The sequence below is a fragment of the Schistocerca serialis genome, chromosome 2 (genome assembly GCF_023864345.2).
Source record: "Schistocerca serialis cubense isolate TAMUIC-IGC-003099 chromosome 2, iqSchSeri2.2, whole genome shotgun sequence".
Lineage (NCBI taxonomy): Eukaryota > Metazoa > Arthropoda > Insecta > Orthoptera > Acrididae > Schistocerca > Schistocerca serialis.
Genome location: NC_064639.1, coordinates 813,220,576 through 813,243,433, shown reverse-complemented (window position 1 = coordinate 813,243,433; position 22,858 = coordinate 813,220,576). Strand labels below are relative to the sequence as shown.

General features: G+C 40.2%; 1 pseudogene; it reads right to left on the bottom strand.

The window, feature by feature from the left end:
* Positions 1-13,294: 13,294 nt before the first annotated feature.
* LOC126459578 (5S ribosomal RNA) lies at positions 13,295-13,412 on the bottom strand (annotated as a pseudogene).
* Positions 13,413-22,858: the final 9,446 nt, after the last annotated feature.

The following is a 22,858-nucleotide window of genomic DNA, read 5'->3' as shown; positions in this document are numbered from 1 at the left end:
TAAAATATTAATTAAATCCATTAATGTTAAGCACAAAAAATTAAGCGTTAATAACGAAATCCGATAAAGGCAATGCCTTAGTTATTGCTAGAAAACAAGAGTACATAATGGAAACTAAACAGTTTTTTGAGGAAGATAATAGTTTCGAGCTACTCGAGGACCCTATTCCAATTCGCAAAGAGAAATTAGATACATTATTAGGATGTAAAATTTTTATTTATACACTTTTGTAAGAGACAGTTAACTAACATGAATCCTCAATCTCCAAAATTACTTTTTCGGTGTAAAGTAGACAAAATAGATCATCCTCTTTTCCTGATATCAAATGGCATGAATAGAGCTTAACACGATATAGCAAAGCTTGTTCATGACAATTCAAAAATCTTACGTCATTTAAAATAATTATTCACCTGAATTTATTTCAACTTGTAGTAAAATATAATTATTTTGATTTCAGTGGACAGTTGTATCCGCAATCCGATGGTCTTGCAGTGGGGCTATACTTGCAGTATATTCATAAATTCCTCAGAAGAAAATTTGAAAGATTCTGTAGGTGACAATTACCTGTTCTTTCACGATCCAAATATGTAGACGACATTTTGGATATTTCGACACGACCTAATAATGCAGCTGATCGCCTGTTCAAAATTTTCAACGAGTTCTAAGAAAAAATTACTTTCTTATGTAAGCTCGAAAGCGCCTTCTGTGATTTAAATTATCTGGGTTTAACATTAACAATAACCGATAAAATATCTTTCATATTTTTCGCAAAGAAACCTGCACTATTCAAATACTGTCGCCTTGTTCAGCACATCTTCATTCTCGTGAAAAAACTTTTGTCATTCTTCCATTCATAGCTCTGGTGAAATCTTGAATCTGAAATTAATTGTGGTCAATAATGGATATGAGCCAACCATAGTAGATAATATTTTCAAAAATAGAACCAAATTCAGAATTACCACTCTTGGCTCTTCTGCTGATAACAAACGTAACGAAAAGAAATTTTTCTCTATACTATATTTAGGATCTGTGTCTTATAGGATCAACGTCTCCTCCAAAACAAATATGACTGTACTGTAGCATTTTCTACTATTAATAGCTTAAAAATATACTCATTAATAATTTGAAATCTGCACATTCTCCCTTACAGACGTCAGGTGACTATAAAATTATTGTTTTATTCATGGGTGTAATTTTCAGCAACTGTAATATCATTCTTTCAGGATAAAATTCAGTCATCAGTTGCAAACAAATTAGCCCATTCCTTTCATATATTAGAACTATGTATCATGTTTCTTCAAATGTGTTATACATGTGTGGAGGGAACTCGTAGACAGTATATAATTTCTTTATATATCGTGGTTATATTTTTTTATGTATGTTGAAACATCCCCTTAGAAAAATTCATGAATTACTGTACTGATAAACCTCTCACGCTATTTGATTTTCAAACAGCTGAGCAAAACTGAATGTACGCCGACATTTCTCTCTTTACTTATTCTGATCATCATTAAACTGACACACAATATTTTTAGCGCAATGCAATCTGACTTTCAATAATCCCTACAAAAGAATGGCCGTGACTGACAATAACCTATACCTTTCACGAATCACTTAGCTCACAAAAATCTTCGTTACTCGAACTACTGCAATATAGCGAGCGCCAATACTGCCAGCAAAATAAAAGGTTCTAACTACTGAAGGCACTAACTACTGATAGGCATAGTTAGCAAGTGAAAGATTATGGTAGATATCAAACAATGAATTTACCTTAATAGTGTTGAGAAGTTATAATATATATATATATATATATATATATATATATATATATATATATATATATATATCAGTTCATGACATGCAGTCTTACAAATTTCGTTTTTATGACGGACACACGTCCAGATCGTCCGCTCTCAAAAGTCTGTCATCTCTCTTCCCACATCCACCACTGCTGGCGGCTCACCTCCAACTGCGCAACGCTATGCGTTGTGCACATCCAACTGCCCAACACTACAAAGCGAATATTCCAACAACGAAAACCAGCCACAGACTGCACACACCACAGTCAGTGATTTCCATACAGAGCGCTACGTGTAGTTACCAACATAAAAACCTAAACAGCCTACTTACGATGTTCCTTGTTGCTAGCACATCGAGTACATACATTGTCAGTCAGGGTTTAAAATAATCACAAACGAGTACGATATGTACATTTCTGGACATCCAATGGCATTATGATTATATGAAAAAGATATTGACATCTGATAAAACAATACTAAGTAAGTTGCTGTAATGTAATTTTTTACGCTTCTGAAGACAACAAATTAATTTATCGGAACTGTCAAAGCATAATAAAATTTTATTTGCAACTGATTACTCGATTTTATCCTGAAAAAACTATAAATTTAGCTGTGCCATATGTTCAGACTATTATACAGGACAAACAGGACGAACAGTTTCTATTACATAAAAGAATAACTTTTAGGGAAAAAATGATGCCAAAATACACAATTCGTCATTTACCGATCTTTTATTAATAACAAGTCATAGCCCCAAAGAAGTTCATGACGTCTGTATCCTGCACACAGAGAGGAAAGGCTTTAGACTTAATATTCTTGAAGAGTTAGAAAGTTCCAAACAGCTTTCCTTTAATGACGGTTTCATTCTTAATGAACAGTCGCAATTACACAATAATTTTATTTATTAGTAGAGAGACAGTATTTAGAATGAATAAAGATGATCCCCTTTTTTCTAGAGTAGACTTTAAAATACAATTTTCTTCTCTGTCTCTCATTTATAACATTACAATCGTTTCGTTTAAAAATGTACATAATATTTGATGTAGCGTTGTTCTGTATCGTTTTTCATTTTGTGTAATACAGGCGACTGATGCTTGAGATGAACACTTACGTGCTAATTAATTGGACAGCTGTTACTTTCGGTTATTATTAGATGCGCCGCTTGTGTCTACGTTGTGGCATCTCCCGCATGTGAGCCTCTTAGTCTGGTATCACCTCCAGTAGTGACTTGTCTCTCGCAATCCTTAGCGGCGTGTACCGTGCTACGCCACCTAGGTATAGTTTAACTGGCAGTTACCAGCTTTATGGCAGTTTTAATGTTCTTAATTTCAAGTGGTTTTAATAATAACTTCTTAATGAAGTGTTTTTGTGACGAAAGCGTTATTACTCTTAAATTAGTTCGTCAGTTACTACAAGTGTGTACAGTCTTCTTATAAATCTATTCTGCAGTTGTGTCTATGTTAATGTTTATTTATAATTTCTTTAGGTAATCGCAATTTTCTGATGAGGGCACTCATAGTCGATGTCGAAACGTGGTATAAGTAAAATTTTGTTGCAGCAGGTTGGCTCTTTCGTGCCTGTCGTATACAAAAGTAGTTCTGGATGTATCGCAGACAGGAGTGATAAATATATGTTAATAAGTAAATAGAATGACATCTTTTGTGTCACAGACATTTTGCATTAGACGTAGTCATCTACGACTAAGTGTTGCACGAATAAAAGCAAAGAATATGCAGTAACACCTTGACGGGATCCTGGCGCAAATATTGGCAATTGCCTGAAAGGCTGAAGCAGAAGGTTATTTTTGGTGGGTATTCTTTTATGATTGTAAGGGGTTTTTATGAGATATGTGTTCTTAGGAGTAGGGACCGATGTTTTTGTAGTTCAGGTCAGGGTCTTAGGAGTTTTGGTTGCGACTTGAGAGCTTGGGGAATTAGGTTTTGGGGTCCAAGACATAAGGGCAGAGGCTCCAGACATTGTGGTTGGCTTAGTTTACGTTACGTTAGATTACTCTGACTCTAATATTCTTGCGTCATGGGTCATCTAGGGCTATATAGTTCTGCAAATCGTGCGGATAGGAAAGGGAATTATTCTGTAGAATCAACGTAGTGTAATAAAAGCAGACCCAAGAGTAGAGGAGAGCTTCAGGCGGTGTGACATGTTGGAGCGAAGAGCACAATAGTCAGTTCGTGTGACGTCAGAGGGGATCTGTGTACTGCAGTGTTGCCTGCAGAAACGGCGCTGTGCGTACGGAGCTGGAGGGTTCAGTCAGCTGTAGCGCTCTCGATGACAGTAACATGGTTAGCGCAAGTAAAACGGAGCAGCCTGTCTTTCTCTCTGTTTGGTGAAATGTTTCTTTTTGTGCGATGAAGTGAAGTTGCAAATTGTTTAACGAGTAACGAAGAAGTACACAGTAGTAAGAAATGTAAGTTACGTCATAATTTCATTATTTTGTGTGTCACGCAAATGAGTATGAGAAATTTCAAGAAGAACACGACGCAGTAATATTGGAATTAAAGTAACATGCTAATGTGGAGGACTATTAAAGTAGCCAAGCGTCTGTCCGTCTGAGCTACAGAACAGCTCTTCGTGTAGCGAAGTAAGTAAGACCCTTTATTGACGTAGACTTTGAGAAAGAAGTAATAGTGATGGCCCCTGAAGAAATTTTGTAGAATACTTTGAAAAAGTAAGTTTGTCTTCTAAGACTATTACGTAAAATATTCAGGAAATGGATGCAGAGGTCCAAGAGGAACTAGGTGTTGTGGCATGTAAATCTTTACATCATTACTCAGCTGCCGATGAGAGAGGTGACATACCATACAGAGTGCAATTAGCTCTTTTATCACAGGTGTCTATGGCAAGTTGGACATCACAGATGATTCGCTGGATTTAGTTCCCCTTAAGGGCAACACCACGGAGAGGGACATTTTCAAAGGTGTTGAAAGAGCTGTTGAAAACGCTGGTCTGAGTCAAGATTGTTCCTGTCGCAACAAATGGGCTCCGTCAATGGCAGGAGTTATTTTTGGATAAATAACATGGATGAATGAATATATGAAACGTGTTTCTGGGCGCAACGCATGATCTCACTGTAATCCACTGCATTATATATCTAGAAAATCTTTGCAACAAGTCCATTAAAGCTCATAATGTTATGGATACTATGGCACAAATTACAATTTCCAGACGGTCAAGAAGCTTAGACGTAGACAAACAAACTTTTATTGAAGAATGTGGCAGTCAGTATGGTGATCTCCCCTACCATTGTAATGTTCGCTAGTTGAGCTGCGGTAACGTGTTAGATCGATTATTTTAGAGAAGAGATACTATTATTCATGACTAACCAAAATCAGCCTGTTTCTCAGTTGCAATATAAAAACCTGTTTGTGACTTAGCTTTTCTTGCTTATTTAACAGATCACTTGAATGACATAAATACCTCACTCCAATGTAAGGGCCTCATCATAACAGGTATGTACTATAGAATCGAAACTTTCGAAATGGCATTGGATTTTTGTACGAATCGGCTACTGGCTGGAAACTGTGAATTTTACGAAGTCATCGCACGTGCGTACTCCAGATATTAGTCTCTCTGAACAGTATATGCAAATCGTGCAAAATCCTTGTAACCAGTTCGAGGAGGAGGAGAGGATCAGCGTTTAACGTCCGGTCCACAACGAGCTCTTTAGAGACTGAGCACAACTTCGGATTGGGGAGGGATGGAGTAAGATCGCGGTTGTGCTCTACATCAGAATGACCGGACCCGGATGTGAACCGTTGTCCTTCGGAATGATAATCCAGTGAGCTAACCATTGCGCTAGCACGCTCGGTTAACCAGTTCGACTCCACGTTTCAAGATGTAGATACATTGTCTACTACGTTTCAGCATTTTGCAACGCCGTATTTTGCGGTTATCAGCAACGTGCCTACCAGGTAAAAAATGGAACTGTTACATTCACAATATGACGACTTGTTGAAGGGCAAACAAATCCACAAGGAAGACCTGGCTGATTTCAACAAGAATGTTGCCCAAACCAGATTTCCGAGGTTGGATGCACTTGCTGCATGGATATTATGTACGTTTGGTTCGACAAACGTGTGCGAAGAGTTCTTTTCTATTACGAAATTAGCAAAGTCCAAATGCCGATCACAGTCTAGCGAGCAGTCTGTTATTAAAAATTCCAAACATTACGTCCTAACATTGATGAACTAGTTGAAGGAAAAAGAATCAGAAAACGTCGGAAAAGTGCACGTTGTTGTTCTGTACAGCTCTCTCCGAAATTGTAGTGAAAATGTTATTATATTGTGTTCTACTTATGTTATAACACGGCTGTCCTTCATATTAAACTAGAATCTTTATACATTTTCTCAAAGAATAGAGCCGAAATGTAATTTTTTTATAAACAGTGACCATTATATTGACGATATCCGAGAGTCAGTTGTGTTACAAACACCAGATGTGTTTCCTCTCTTTCCTGAATTGCTGCAGCCCTCGCGTCTCTTCCCCTGCTGCAGCAATACAGAGAGGTGACGTCACATGCCCAACACTCTTCCTTGGGGCACGTACAGCAGTCTGGGAATGACGTCACACCGGCGCTGCTTGTCCTCCGTGGCCAAGAAGTTCTTGGATACAGCAATGACTTTTATTGCATGTACGTAGGTTATTTTGAAAAATGGAAAAAATTGACTTCAGCGCTCTTGAACAAACGCCAGCGAATCTGGAAGCTTTCCAGAACAGGAGATGACCCACTTAAGGGCCTGCGGATTTCAACACACCTCCAGATAACGAGAGAAATTTCAACTATTTTCAGAGAGTGGCCTCTAAGCCTTAAAAGAAACAGTTCGTGCTTCTTACAATTGATGTTACTGGTCAAACCAAGAAAAAGTCTTATTAATATGTCACTGCGAAGAAATAGGAATTCAGAAATGAGTCATTTAATTATTTCAGTAATGTTCAGTACTCGGTGGTGTACAATGGGTGCCTGTTGAAGTTCATTGCTGATTGGTTATTAGTAGTATTGCAGAAATTGAAAACTAAAGATCCTCGATTGACACCGCCATTCGTGAATGGTGCGTGGGAACTACGACTGTGGACAAACGACTGTAAGAGCTCTAACTTCCCTGATTTTTCCCGTCATTTTGCTGTAAGAGCTCTAACTTCCCTGATTTTTCCCGTCATTTTGCGAGATGCGTGTTTCCTAGGGACGCATGCTCTCTGACGTTTTAAGTTAGACCTCTGTGTGATGTACAAAGCTACCCTTGCAGCGCCTGCCACTTGAGTTTGCTGAGGATCTCTGAACTGCTCTCGTGGGTTACTAAACGAACCTGTGATAAAATGCGCCGTTCCTCGTTAGATCTTCTCAATCTAAGATATTAATATTATCGTAAATCTAGTCACGGACAACGAATGATTATCGATCAGGCTATTGATTTAAGCCAACGATGACCCTATTCAGGACAAAAAATAAATAAACTGAGGTAGCTTTAAGTATAAATTTTTACAAATAACATAAATACAGAAATAGAGATCATTTTAAGCAAATATGACAACATTTACATATCTGAGTAAATGCAGTCTAATATATATATATATATATATATATATATATATATATATATATATATATATATATATATATATATTACTGTCCACTAAAATTGCTACACCACGAAGATGATGTGCTACAGACGCGAAATTTAACCGACAGGAAGAAGATGCTGTGATATGCAAATGGTTAGCTTTTCGGTAAATTCACACAAGGTTAGCGCCGGTGGCGACACAACGTGCTGACATGAGGAAAGTTTCCAACCGATTTTTCATTCACAAACAGCAGTTGACCGGCGTTGCCTGGTGAAACGTTGTGATGCCTCGTGTAAGGAGGAGAAATGCGTACCATCACGTTTCCGACTTTGATAAAGGTCGGATTGTAGCATATCGCGAATGCGGTTTATCGTATCGCGACACTGCTGCTCGCGTTGGTCGAGATCCAATGACTGTTAGCAAAATATGGAATCGGTGGGTGCAGGAGGATAATACGGAACGCCGTGCTGGATCCTAACGGCCTCGTATCACCATCAGTCGAGATGACAGGTATCTTATCCGCAATTCTGTAACGGATCGTGCAACCACGTCTCGATCCCTGAGTCAACAGATGGAGACGTTTGAAAGACAACAACCATCTGCACGAGCAGTTCGACGATGTTTGCAGCAGCATGGACTATCAGCTCGGAGACCATCGCTGCGGTTACCTTTGACGCTGCATCACAGACAGGAGCGCCAGCGATGGTGTACTCAACGACGAACGTGGATGTGCGAATGGCAAAACGTCATTTTTTCGAGTGAATCCAGGTTCTGTTTACAGCATCACGATGGTCGCATCCATGTTTGGCGACATCGTGGTGAACGCACATTGGAAGCGTGCATTCGTCATCGCCATACTGGCGTATCATCCGGCGTGATGGTATGGGGTGCCATTGGTTACATGTCTCGGTCACCTCTTGTTCGCACTGACGGCACTTTGAGTAGTGGACGTTACATTTCAGATGTGTTACGACCCGTAGCTCTACCCTTCATTCGATCCGTGCGAAATCCTACATTTCAGCAGTATAATGCACGACCACATTTTGCAGGAACTGTTTGGACCTTTCTGGATACAGAAAATGTTCGACTGCTGGCCTGGTCAGCACATTCTCCTGATCTCTCACCAATTGAAAACGTCTGGTCAATGGTGGCAGAGCAACTGGCTCGTCACAATACGCCAGTCACTACTCTTGATGAAGTGTGGTATCGTGTTGAAGCTGCATGGGCAGCTGTACCTGTACACGCCATCCAAGTTCTGTTTGACTCAATGCCCAGGCGTATCAAGGCCGTTATTACGGCCAGAGGTGGTTATTCTGGGTACTGATTTCTGAGGATGTATGCACCCAAATTGCGTGAAAATATAATCACATCTCAGTTCTAGTATAGTATATTTGTCCAATGAATACCCGTTTATCATCTACATTTCTTCTTTGTGTAATATATATATAGACTACCGATCCAGCCATGCTTTGCATTGGTAGGTAGCATTAAGTATGTACATCCAGAGGACTTGTGTGGCATAGCGTATTTATTTGCGGCAACTTCTAGAGTTATGAATAAATTTCAGAGAACAACATTCAGTAACCGAATGTCATCACTTTCAGACAACTAATGCGCTATAAACAGCGTATGGCAGGAAAATTACCCGGAGGGATGTATGTTATGTATTCCTTACTGAAATGGCGTTTGGAGTGACATCTCATGGCAATGATGCGAAGACGTCGTGATGGAAGTAATATGTTTAAAATCAATGTAAATATCGTATGCAAATGATGGGTGTGTGCGTGCGTGAGTGATTCAATACGTATCTGAGTCTGGCTTAGGTGACACAGCTGAAAAAAACAGAAAAAGTAAGCATGTAACACATGTTTGTCTCATGTCACATCATTCCTCTTGTGAAGCCTAGTACTCTCTGTGATGCATTGTTGAGACTCATTGTCATACTTCTTTGTTGTGAACTCTACATGGCAGACTTCTTCGGCGTGTCGCGCAAAGAATCGTGTCCACATCTAGGTTTGAATCAAGGAAGGCAGACCTGAAAGCTAAGTCATTTGCCGTGCTGTTGAAAGATCGTACTGTATGTAAATGACGCGAAGTTGCTGATGCAGTTTTTCGGAAAACTTTTCACATGTAACATAAAAAATTAAAAGCCCCATATATTTTGGATTCGTATGTGTTTTCGCCATGCAGGTGTTCTCAAACGATTGCAGTGAAACTGATGGTTAAAATTATTTGATTATTTCAAATCGTAAGTCTTGCATGTCAACCTGATGATGAGGTGGTTGTCTCTTCGTTATTGGTCATACTCATTAGCTCAAAGCTGAGTAACTCACTGCTCATGGTTCGAAAAATTTACAGTGAATTGAGACTGCGAATTGCGTGTGCCTTTTTCAAGGAAGCAGAAACTGGCAGACAATTTTACTCTTATTTCGAAATGCGTATTTCCACATCCTTGAGAGGTAAATGCTGAGTTAAAAGAGGAAGTGGAAAAAGTGACCCAGTCCGGATTTGATCCCACAAACTTCCAGTTTCCAGTCGTATGCTCTACCGGTAGACCACCACACCAAATCTAAATCAGATAGCGCTTGCTGCGTCTTAAGGCACTGCTACCACCTCGAGTTATGGCGGCTGTTCACTAGGTGACAATGGCATCAGTTTTACAACTGAACTTTAATTCATCATAATTCAGGCAATTTATACCAAATGAATATACATTATATACGAAAACCGTCCTCGTGGATCAGTGTATCTATTAGTTAAAACTGGATCAAAATGCCTACAGCAGTTCCTGAGATTAGTCAGCGTATACAGACGGACGCGAGGAAGCGACATCAATTTGTATAAAGTTTGAAGAAAAGTTCGCGGACTTTGCAGCGAGATTCTTCGCAGACAAGAATTTCGAAAATCTCACAAAATTTCCTTCTAAGCATATTTCCTGCAGTAAATGGACGTTGAAGGTTGGCAGTATGACAACACTTTAATCACATGTACTGTGATTATCTCTGTCAACAAATAGATGTTGTGCTGTGAAGTACATGGGCTTTTGGATTACCATGCAGAAGGTGGAGGGTTCGCTTCTGTGTCGAAGCGTATTTGTTTTTATTTGCTAAATGTAGTCTGTGTGGTACAGCATTTGCCGTCTTAATAGTCATACAGCGATACAGTGGGTCTTCTACAAAACATTTGCACTTACGTACTATGAGCACAGAAATGGAAGTACAGTCTTTCTCGTTGGCCAACCTTTGAAGATGCCTTTTGCACGTCGTGGACGCGAATTGTTTCACAGCACTGCAGCTATTAGATTCCAGACCGGTTTTCTGCGTATCCTTCTCCACTCATTCCATCGATTAGTACCAACTATTATTCTTGCGATGTTCAGGTCCATTACTTTTCTTTAGGCCCTTACGTCACCTGTAGCGCAAGCAACGTGTTTTGCGAATAATTTCCGAACTCGGTTAGCATTTGTATGTATTACCACCATCCAAACCTCTAGTTATGTGTTGCAACACTGAGTCCACTAAGCCCATACTGTTTAGTAAGAGGCTCCATGCATTACTATTATTGGTATTACTATTAGAATAATCGCCGGAAATGTGGAAATATCACGTCCATTACCGGCAGGGCAACAGCGTAATTCTAAAATTAACATTCCACAGTTAGCAGTGTCGGGATGAATCATGGAGAACAAAAGCTGCAAGCACAGGTGATGCGCGTTAGTTGGAACAGCCCGCTGCAACTAATGACGTGTTTAAAGTACATGCGCTGTTCGCCAATCAGGGAATTTCTCCTAGCGGAGTAACACGCCCTGACAGATTCCATGTTCATTCGTACACGTATCGAATTTTCTTCTCGTGTTATTCTAAAACAGTGTGGCAGATGAATGGCATACACAAACGATAACTACGTGCATATGGTTCTGGTCATTGGTGCATCTGATAACCGGGCTAGTATTGCTACATATGATAGGCTTCCTTAGGTATCCTAGTCGACGTCATCCAGATAAAAATGTGTTCCGTCGTCTGGAGCTTCGTTCTCGGGAAGCGGGTTGTCTACTTCCACCATCGCGTGACGGACGTGGTCCACGGCCTCGCCGTTCTGCAGCTACTGAGGAAGCTATTCTGAACATCACACACCAAAAACCCCAGGCAACTAGGTGTGTCACTACACACGGTCGCTGACATGCTGCACGAGCATAGGTTGCATCCCTAACATTATCCTTTAACCCAGCACCTGCATCCTGCAGACCGCTGTCTGCGGATGCAATTCTGTGAATGGTTCCAACAACAAGAAGCTAACGACTTCATAAACCATGTAATATGGTCAGATGATGCAGTGTTCACTAATGAGGGCGTCTTGAATATGCACAATGCCCGCCATTGGTGTAACATTAACCCGCATGTCACCAGCGGCTGTGGATATCAAATTTGCTTTGACATCAACGTCTGGGCCAGAATATTGGAAGACAGGAGTTTGAGTTCCTACTTGTTGCTTGACCAGGTGAATGCACAAAGGTATCATGCATTCCTCTCACACTATTTGCCTAACATAATGGAAGATGTTCCACTTCATGTTCGACAGAGTTTATGGTTCCAACATGATGGTGCACCTCCACACTTTGGAATTAATATGCGATGGTATTTAGACAGAACATTTCCAAGGAAATATCTCGACTAGGGAGGGGGGGGGTCTAGTTTCATGGCCTTCGCGTTCACCTGTGGGAATACTTGAAGGAGCACTCGCAGCTCGTGGTCGTGCGGTACCGTTCTCGCTTCCCGTGCCCGGGTTCCCGGGTTTGATTCCCAGCGGGGTCAGGGATTTTCTCTGCCTCGTGATGACTGGGTGTTCTGTGATGTCCTTAGGTTAGTTAGGTTTAAGTAGTTCTAAGTTCTAAGGGACTGATGACCGTAGATGTTAATTCTCATAGTGCTCAGAGCCATTTGAACCATTTTTTTGAAGGAGCACTTGTATTCTACTCCGCCGACATATTTGGCAAAACTGATAGCTCGAGTTAACACTGCTCTCATACCTGTGGATGCACCCATGTTGCGAAGAGTCCAGAGCTGTGCGATCCAGCGCGTCGCGCAGTGTTTGGACGTGAAGGGGGATCGCTTTGAGCATCTGCTCTGAGGACTATGTACTTCATGTAAACGTGTAAACGTCTTCGGTCATTGATATGGAAGGTACTATTGTCCGTGGTTGCTAACGTGCCTCATCTGAGTGGACGTACTGCATGTAGCATAAATAACTAAGAGATGTTTAGTGCAATCATCTTTAGCATCTCGAAATCGATGTTGTTTTCTTGTAGCGATTCTGCCCTAAGACTGGTCATTTTTCTACTGTGTATTTCTGAAATGTCTGGTCACGTTTTCATTAAGTTCACCGTTAGAAAATACTGCACTATGTAAATTTCGCATACCTGTGGCTTAAGAAACGGTGTGTACTACAGTGTTGATAGCAGAACGAAATTGGAAAGTAAAAACAAATAGGCCTCGACCCAGAATCGAATCCTCGACTTCCTGCGTGCTGCTCCCAAAACGCCATCAATTGCACCAACTGCACGACACAACTCCTATATGCTGCCAGAGGTAGTTGCCATACATTTGATTTCAGTGTTTCCACATTTCCTATCTTTAACATTCGTTTACTGCCGGAAATATACTCTGGATGCAATTTTGTGATAGAAACTTTTGTATTGCTAATATAAAAAACTCTCCTCCCGCACAGGTCATGAAGGCCCAAAGGTGCCGACTGGCCGCCGTGTCATCCTCAGCCCACAGGCGTCATGGGATGCGGATATGGAGGGGCATGCGGTCAGCACACTGCTCTCCCGGCCGTGCGTCAGTTTACGAGACCGGAGCCGCTCCTTCTCAATCAAGTAGCCCCTCAGTTTGCCTCACAAGGGCTGAGTGCACCCCGCTTGCCAACAACGCTCGGCAGACCGGATGGTCACTCATCAAAGTGCTAGCCCAGCCCGACAGTGCTTAACTTCGGTGATCTGACGGGAACCGGTGTTACCACTGCGGCAAGGCCGTTGGCTTGCTAGTATAAAGAGCATTCAAAAAGAAACGAGCCGGAGGCATAATTCCAGCAACCAGAATCTGCAAGAAGTATTGACCCTGCCTGTTGAGAGACTTGTCCCACTGTGACACAAGACGGTGAATGGCTGTCTCGTAAAATAACTGGGGCTGCGAGGTTAACCAGTTCCACACGTACAGCTGGACGTCGTCGTCCGAGGCGAATCGTTTGCCGCTAAGGGCCGTTTTAAGGGGACCAAAAATGGCGTAAGCACAGCGAGGAAGGTCCGGACTATGGAGGGTGGCCGAGAACCTCTGCCGCAGCTCTGTCGACCGTATGAGGCTTTGCACTGTCGTTCAGCAGAATGACCCCACAGATGAGATTGCCTGGTCGTTTTGATTTGATCTCTTGGCGAAGGGTGGTCAAAGATTGCAAGTAACTCTGGGCATTCACTGTTATCCCATGCTGCAGGAAATGGGTCAGACGGGGCCATTTTTGGTCCTCTTAAAAAGGCTCTGAGAGGCAAACGATTCATCTTGGACTACGACATCCAGCTGTATGTGCGGAACCGGTGAAGATCGCAGCCCTGGGAGTTTTATGAGATAGCCATTGAGCGCCTTATGTCACAGTGGGACAAGTGTCTCAAAAGCCAGGGTCAATACTTCTAACATACGGGTACTGGTTTCTGTAATTACGCTTCTGGCTCGTTTCTTTTTGAAGGGCCCTTATATCTGAGGGATCGCGCTGAGTGCACGAACTTTGCTTCACCCTGTGTAGAGAGAAGATGGTACAGCCATAGTAACTGGCCTTTCTGGTTTCCTTATGAAGTTAAAAATTTTGAGTACCATCAACATTATTGCGACATACCTGTTGACACTTTGAGGAAACGAGTTATACTGCCGTGCAGTGACGAATGACGTGCCTGCACTCTTATCACGTTAGTTCACATGACTTCAGTAGACGTATTCTTTTTAATTAGCGTGAAAAATCTTGCCTGCAGAATTTTGTGCAAACAGATATGAAAGTGCTGGTGACTGTGCTTACACATTTTATAATAACGTGTAGCACCAAAAAAGGTTGTATTAACAATATAACGCTAAATGCGAGTGCATTACAAAAATTAACAGAACCATTACAGAAAGAAATTGGTGATTAAAAACAACAGATCTGCAGCTCACCAATGAAGTAGAAACAAAGACATTTTAGCTGAGAAGCTTTGCCTGCACAATCCATCCACCAGTCGTGAGCACACAGACCGGCCCACAGTAATGCCAGGGAGGATCCAAAAGTAACGGGGGAGGGAGAGTGGGGGAATCCATTATTCGACCAGGTGTCCGTTACGGTCACCCTGCCGGAGTCAGTGGTCAGTGTACTAAGTCGTGTCGCTGTGAGTGCGTCGGTTCGCACGTGAGAGTTTTTTTTAGTAGAACAACTTTTTCCATTTCGGCGAGAACGTGATAGCAGATTTTCGAGAGCAACGCGCGGTTCTGAAATTTTGTTTCATGTTGGGAAACTACCGTGGGGACTACTGTAATGCTTAAGACTGTTTATGGAGATGTTGGCCTGAGTAAAACCAGAGTTTGTGAGTGGTTTTCACTTTTTAAAAACGGAGAAACGTCAATTGAAGACCAACCCCGTCCAGAACGTCCCTCAACGTCGAGAAGTGACTAAAACGTCGACAAAATCAATGCCCTCGTTCGTGAAGACCGTCGCCGAACCATTGAGCAACTCTGTGAGATGTCTGGAATATCATGGTGTTCAATTCAGAGTATTTTATTCGAGGATTTGCACATGAGAAGGGTTGCAGTTAAATTTGTTCCCCGCCTCCTCACAGACGAGTAAAGGGAGCGTCGCCTTTAGGCATGTTTTGAGTATCAAAATCAGCTCAAAGAGGACCCTGAATTGTTTTCCATGGTGATTACTGGTGATGAATCGTAGTGCTGTGGATGTGACCCCAAAATAAAGCACCAATCAAGCCAGTGGAAGACAAGTGGATCTCCTTGTCCCCAAAAAGTCAAACACCAAGACAATGCTCATTTATTTCTATGATTGCAGTGATGTTGTGCACACGGAGTTTGTTCTCCCGGGTCAAACTGTCAACCAGGAGCTCTACTTGGAGGTTTTGAAAAGATTGAGGGAGAGTATCCGAAAGAAAAGGGCAGATCTTTGGCGCACACGCTTCCATCATGACAATGCGCCCTCCCACACTGTCCTGTCCAGTTTGTGACCAAAAACGGCATGACACCGATGTCCACCCCCTCTCCCTCCTCCACACTCACCGGATCTAGCTTCCTGTGATTTCTTTATGTTCCACAGATTCAAAAGGAACATGAAAGGAACGCGTTTTGCCACTGCAGAGGAGGTAAAACAAAAATCGCTGGAAGGCATAAAGAACATCCCGATAAGTGAATTTGAAAACCGTTTTGAATAACGGAAGGATCGTTTCAAGAAGTACGTTGTGGTCAATGGAGATTACTTTCAAGGTGATCAAAATTTGGTGTAAAAATATTAAGAAATAAAGACGTTATGAAGAATTTCCCGATTTTTTTTTGGTCTCCCCCTCGTACACAGCGAAGTGAGGAAACAACTGTTAGTGGACATAGTTATCTATTAATCCAACCTCATAAGAGTCACAAAATGACTACAGTACTAAAGAATTAGTCGACCGACTGTTTCGTAAGCCAGTGATTCCGCTTAGAAAGAATCTCATCCTAGCTTCTGGTATTTTTACAATTAGTTTTGTGTAGTTGTTTCACTTTGGTCGCTTCGGACGGTTACTGCTGCCTATTTTATGGTTGTTACAGTTTCTGTTTTCAGTGATTTTACCTACAATAGTTTAGCCAGACGGTAATGGATCTGATGGCCTGTTTATGCTTAATATGTCGCCATAACCGATTATGCTCTGCAGCTCTTCCTGCGTTTCTCTACGGCTTTCTGGGATTGAAACCTTTTTTTCTCACTATACACATCTGGCGTCAGGTGGACGAACTCAGCTGAGAAACTTTAAGGACCCTATATGACTTTGATGAACCATGCTACGAAGTACTCCTCCACATTGAGCCAAATAGTGACAACTATCAGCCTAAAGATACAAATCAATGTGAGTTGGCTTCCCAAAAACGGCATGTGACAACGTATGATCATCATTACTACAGACCAACATATCGAGCAAGGGAAGGTAACTATCCTTTTCAACCGCCATCAAGTAGTGAATATTAAGATGGATTGAACTACAGGTTCTGAAATTATCAGATACAAGAAGCCAAATAACAAATGTGTCGTTCCGCGACCTCTTCCATAAAATGATTTTCAGAAAAAAACGACAAAAGGCACATCGAAATTCCAAGCGTCCACTCATAGAACTGCACATTGAATAAAACATAAATAGATTTCAAAACAGCTCTAAGAAGATTAGATAATTCAATAACAGACATAACTTTAGTCAATGAGTCTGACAGACGTATGTGAGTCAACACAGACCACCTCGGAACTTACTAAAATATCAGGCAAACACATTCCCTCTAATAGCCGTGTGAAATATTGCCAAATCCCAGATGTCCTGTACATTCTTAATTACTACTCGTGGTTGGCTCAGCAGAACAGTAAGGCGTTTTGCTACATGGTATATGGGAACACCAATGTTATTGACAACGGGCCAGAGGCAAACCTTTCTTATGGATCATTTGAAAGCCGTATGACTTAGGAAAGACTTCGATAATATCTTGCTTCAAGGAAAGTTTCTTGAGGACTGTGTTAGTCTCCCCCTCAATTCTTTTTGTCGGATTTTCTGAGATACGCTAGTTGCTCTTGTAACGGCAGTGATATGCAGCATGCCATCTGTGGTTACTTGGGGAGTGGAAGGACTGGGCAATGGAAATCGAACATCATTCACAAGAGCAACACAGTTTATATTATTTCGAGGAGTGGCGTACAATTCCAGCAATTTTATCAATGCAATAGCAAAGTGCGAACGATTGGGTTACAAATAAGCAAGCTGATCCCCTGTAGCACCTTGGGAGACAGTACTCAAACCTAGAGGTTGGACACTAGTCTGGACGTGTCGCAGAGCATATATGTGTAACGCCAAAACCGGCTACTTCTAAAACACAAATACGAAGTTTTTGCTGTCAATACTCGTGATAAGAGGGTTGGGGGACATCGGCGGTTCACTTCTGTAATAAAACGAAACATCTACAGCCATCCTGAAGATGTCATTTGTTGTATGGATAGCAGTTTCGGTGCTTAATTGCACCATCTTCAGGTCTTAGCAAATGCTGAGGGGGAAACACCATCGATATACACGATGCATCAGTGGCCAACATCTATAACTGATTTTCACAGACTACCTGCAACCGCGAGTTTGTCTCTCCGACAGTCGACTCAGTTGATAGTTGCTGGCTGGGAGACAACGTAGTGGTTACAGGTTGTCTACGAAAACCAGTTATAGATATTGGCCATTGATGCATTGTGTGTGTGGATGGTATTAACCCCCTCAGTATCTGATAGATCTGAAGATGGTGGACTGAAGCACTAAAACTGGTATCCATACAACAAATGACATCGTAAGTGGCTGTGTGTGTTTCATTTTATTACACATATATGAAGCCTTTTAAAAATGAATCCTAAGAAAAGAAATGCGGGTCGACCTGTCCAATGAACAAACACATTAAGAAAGTAAATTTCATTCAAAATAATGAGACTTACAGACTGCCTTTAAAATAGCATGACACAGTGAATTTAAATAACAAGCTCCTCCAAAATTTGGGAAGGCTAATGACCAACCAGAAAATCAGTAACAATTGCAAATAGAGGACAAAACTTTTAAGGAATTTCTGATTAACAAGGCAGACAATATCAGCAGAACAAATCATCAACAACATACAAGGTAACCTTGACTGCCAGAAAATTTGCAATTGATGACAGGCAAAAAAACCAAAAGGATCATTATTAAACACAGAAACAATAAAAATACGCTGATAAGTACCCAGATTAGGAGACTGCACAGTATCACACAGGGAAATCTGTTCCTCTAGAATCTTTAAAATTTTCAGACGTCGTTCAAGACTATACCATAAGGTAGCCTTGGGCTACGATACATATAACAAAACGACACCACCTGACAATCACTCACAAGTCCGCACAGCTAAGTCCTAAGTATAATCATTTCAGTGAGAATGCCACACTGCCACAGTGCACTCACAATTTAACCAATTCGAAGTAACCTAACCCGTTATAGTCACTTGGTAGAGGTCTGCCGGTGGTGGTAGACCTTGTAACGGAACATATTAAAGGCTTTACTTTAATGAAGTATGTGATACCCCCCAAATTCAACCAGTTTAACGAGTATTTATGATTATAGAAGAGTTATTGTGTATGTTAACAATGATTGCACAACATGTCTCCATAAACAGTCAACCCATTAAATTATACTGAATAACTGACCCACACAAAAGTTAATATCACTTGATCACTGATACAGCAAATGTCATCATGTAAAAACACTAAGTTTATCTTAAATAATTAATATGAAGTACGAAAAATAGTAGCCAACTTAGGTATTTTGGATCTCCTTAAATAAAAATCACCCAGTGAAACCTATTTGTTCACTAGGAGTGTTTTCACTCAGTATTCACGTAATCAATCCTATTTTAGACGAAAACCAATGTAATTCTTAATAATTCATGTTACTTACTTATTTATGCAAATTAGAGAAGTCAATTGACAAACTTCTAAAAAAACGGCCTTTTTGTAACAAAGAATTATTCTGTCAAGTCTACAAATCTGTCTGTCATTTTAATAACATGTTAAATTATGTCACTCGATGCAAATTAATAACTTTTCTGCACAAATTATGATAACAGATGTACATGTGACTTGTAAACTATATCTCTTTTTAGTAGTTCTTTGACAATGTTATAAATACAAGCAGCAAGAACGGTCGGGAAGCAGTCGGAATGTCACTCTGGTAAAGTGTGTTTGTGTGTTATTGTTTGAGGTGGATAAACAATGCAAAGATCATGTAATGGAAGTACTACTTTGTGTTGTGTCATGGTCTTTGGTGGACAGTGGAATTAAGATGGCCACCAGAGTAATAAATATTTGAAGTTTACATATTTGTTGGTTTCGCTCGTTCTTTATCATCAAAAGCACATAAAAAACACGGGACCTCATGTTTTTAACCCTAGACAACCAGATTTAGAGCCAGCATCAGCATCGAGACACAGCAGCAAGCAGCAGCGATTTCTACAACGCATTTTAATGGCGCCAACCTAACATCAAGTGCTAACAAGCTCCGTAAATGGGAGTGAAATAGCGCGATTACAGCAATTAGCTATATCAACGACTAGGCGACCATTACAAAAGTGGGGGCTCAGCCGGGATCTTTAAGTGCATCGATGATAATAGTGCAGCGATAAATTTCGTAAGTGCTTAGCACTTCAAAAAAAAAAAAAAAAGTTTATTTGTGCAGTGTGGCAACAGTGAAGATATGTCAAAGTGAAAAACAAAAAAAACGTGTGTATGTGAGATTACGAAAAACTATCATCACACCGCTCGGAAGATTAACGTCTGGATTGTCAATGGAATTCATCAATCAAGATAAAACCGAATAGATGTGAAAAAAGCCAACAAGAACACCGATCACATCAGAGTATAGCTACATAAAGCAAGGTATTTTGTTGTTGTCATTAAAAAAAAAAAAAAAAATTTATAGTTAACATGTCTCTACCTGAGACCGTAGGAAATGTAAAAATTGAACCAGGGGATGGTGAACCATTAAACTTAACAGAGTGGCTAGCAGAGTTTGCAACTCAAATAAGCTCGCAACTTAAACAATCGAGTGAACAAGTAAGTTTGAAACTTAAAGAAAACACAGATAGACTGGGTAAGTTAAGTTTGAATTTTGATCTATTAACTACTCATCTCAATGAGAAGTGTGAGGAAATTAAAACTACCCTCAGTAAGGACACTAGCGAACAGCTGATACACTTCAGAAAAGAATTTCAAATTAAAGTTGAAAGTTTAAATTAAAATATACAAGCTAACACAGACAGTATTGCTGTCATCTACAACAGAGTAGATACTGAAGTTGAAAGATTAGATCAGAGAATAGACAAAACATCAGAAAACCTTCAACAAGAGTACAACCTGTATACCACTAATGTAGATACAAAAGTAGAAAAGATACACACTAAATATACACAATTGGAAGATGCATTGATGTCAAAACAAATGTTTTACAATCAAAATACAATGTATGGGCACATCCAAGTGAAATGCTTTCCTGGTGAAAATCTGCACCCTATTGACTTTATTCATCAATGTAAGGATATGTTTGTTGTAGGAATGACAGATAACATAAAAATTAAGTTAGTAAAACGGTTTCTAGAAGGGGAGGCCCTATCCTGGGCAAATGAGAATAATGATTCTTGGAATACTTTTGAAGAGTTTGAAGCTAAATTTATTTGCAAATTTTGGTCACAATCCATACAAGCCAGATTAAAGTCAGAATTTCTAAATGGACCAGTGTATAGAGGGAAAGTAGGGGGAATGCAAAAATTTTGCAGAGATCAATTGAAAAAACTTGCTCACTTGAATAACTCTTTTGATATTATGACACAAATTGATGTTTTAAAAAGAAGGTTACCAGAGAGACTGCAGTGGGAATTGGTCCATGGACCAGACGATTCAATGGAAGAGTTCCTGAAATTTGTAGATAGATTAGATAGGGCCTTGGAAAGAGAGAATAACCAAAGTTTTGGCTCTGGCAACAATCAGTATGGGGGGTGGAACAGGAATGTAAATAGAGATTATTATGGGAGGAGAGACTTTGAAAATTCTGGAAATAATGCTCCAAATAGGGGAGATAGGAGATATGAAAATGATTTCAGAAACAATACACAGGAGGGAGGATGGAGGAGAGATAACAGGAATGATAGAAATAGGTATTGGGGAAGAGAACAAGATAGAAGGGGGTTTGTTGAAACTAGTGAACAAAACGACAACTACAAACGGACAGACCGAGGGAACCAGCCGGGAAACGGTGGACAGTCCCACTAGATGTCCGTAGTTTTGGGGCTAGACAATATTATGATAGGACAACACATAACCGAAACTGGAAAAGGAGAGGATACAATGTAAAGAGTAAATACCATGAAAATACTGATGTTGTTAGAATGAATAAATTAGAATTTAATAAAAGGTTTTGGGATACTATGAGTAAAAGTGATACAGTTAATAAAAACAGTGTTCAAGCACAGGTAGTTAGTGAAAGTGCAGAAGTTGAAGGTATTGCAGAGTTCCTTAGTTGGGCTGAAAAAGATACTGGTGTTAATAACAAGTCAGACACACCGCAAATAGAATCTATTTTGGGGGGTTTATTTGATAAGAAAGGGGATGCCGAAGTGTTTAATGGAGCCAAAGGCCCAATTGCTGAGATTCAGATACATAGGGGGGAAACTGAAGATGGGGTTGTTGTGGAGGAGGAGGAAGAAGTAATAGAGGGACATTTAAATAATGATCCTAAATCAAGTGATGTTATTGATGAGAGTGTGGAGGAAGAAATAAAAGTATTTGTAGAATTGAAAAGTGATTATGTAGTAAAGGTAAGTGATGTGACAAACATGGGTAATAATGAGGTTAATTTAAGTGAAATGCAGACTAGGGAATGTGTATCTGAGGACAAGCTATTGCCTATTGGGAACTATGAAACACTAATCTATGAGAATGGTAATAATAATAAAGAAAATATAAAGGGATGGAATGTAAATGTGTGTTTTCAAGAAAAAGGGGAAAAGTTTTTAGAAGTTTTGTGGAACAACTATGGAAACTGTATAAACAAAGATGCCTTTTGGAAAGAATTAGCAAAGGTAAGTGCAACCTTGTATCCTACATGGTGGACAAGAATCCGTAGTGGATTTCATAAAAAATGGGGTGAAAACAGTAGTTTGTTAAGTGGCAACACAGTGTTAAGAGGGACAGAAAAAAACAAAGGTTTATGTTTAAATGTCAATGCTTTGCAAACAGAGAGGGATGTGTCTAAGTGTAGGAAAGAGACATTAGACTTAGGAACTAAAGAAATTGAAAATGATCTAGTGTTTGAAAATACTGAAATAGACAATGATGTTGAGCTAGGTTGCCCATATGTTAAAGTAAACATTTACATTGGTCCATTTGAAATAAAAGAAAGCCCACATCCTAATGCATATAGACTTATCTTTCCCAGATCAAGAAGGTTATTTGGATTAAGAAACATCACTGAATTGAAACCATATAAACATGATTAAGCACATTTCCCTGTTTGAATACAGTTACTTACCCATTTTCCGTAAAGCATTTTATCAGCAAAGATTTTTACTGGGTGTGTCAAATAGCAACTACCACTCATCCTACAGACCCTGGAAAAGTTCCAGATCTCTGAGACAATGTTTTTATATTTTTATTGTCACTATTGAATATTAAATTTGGAG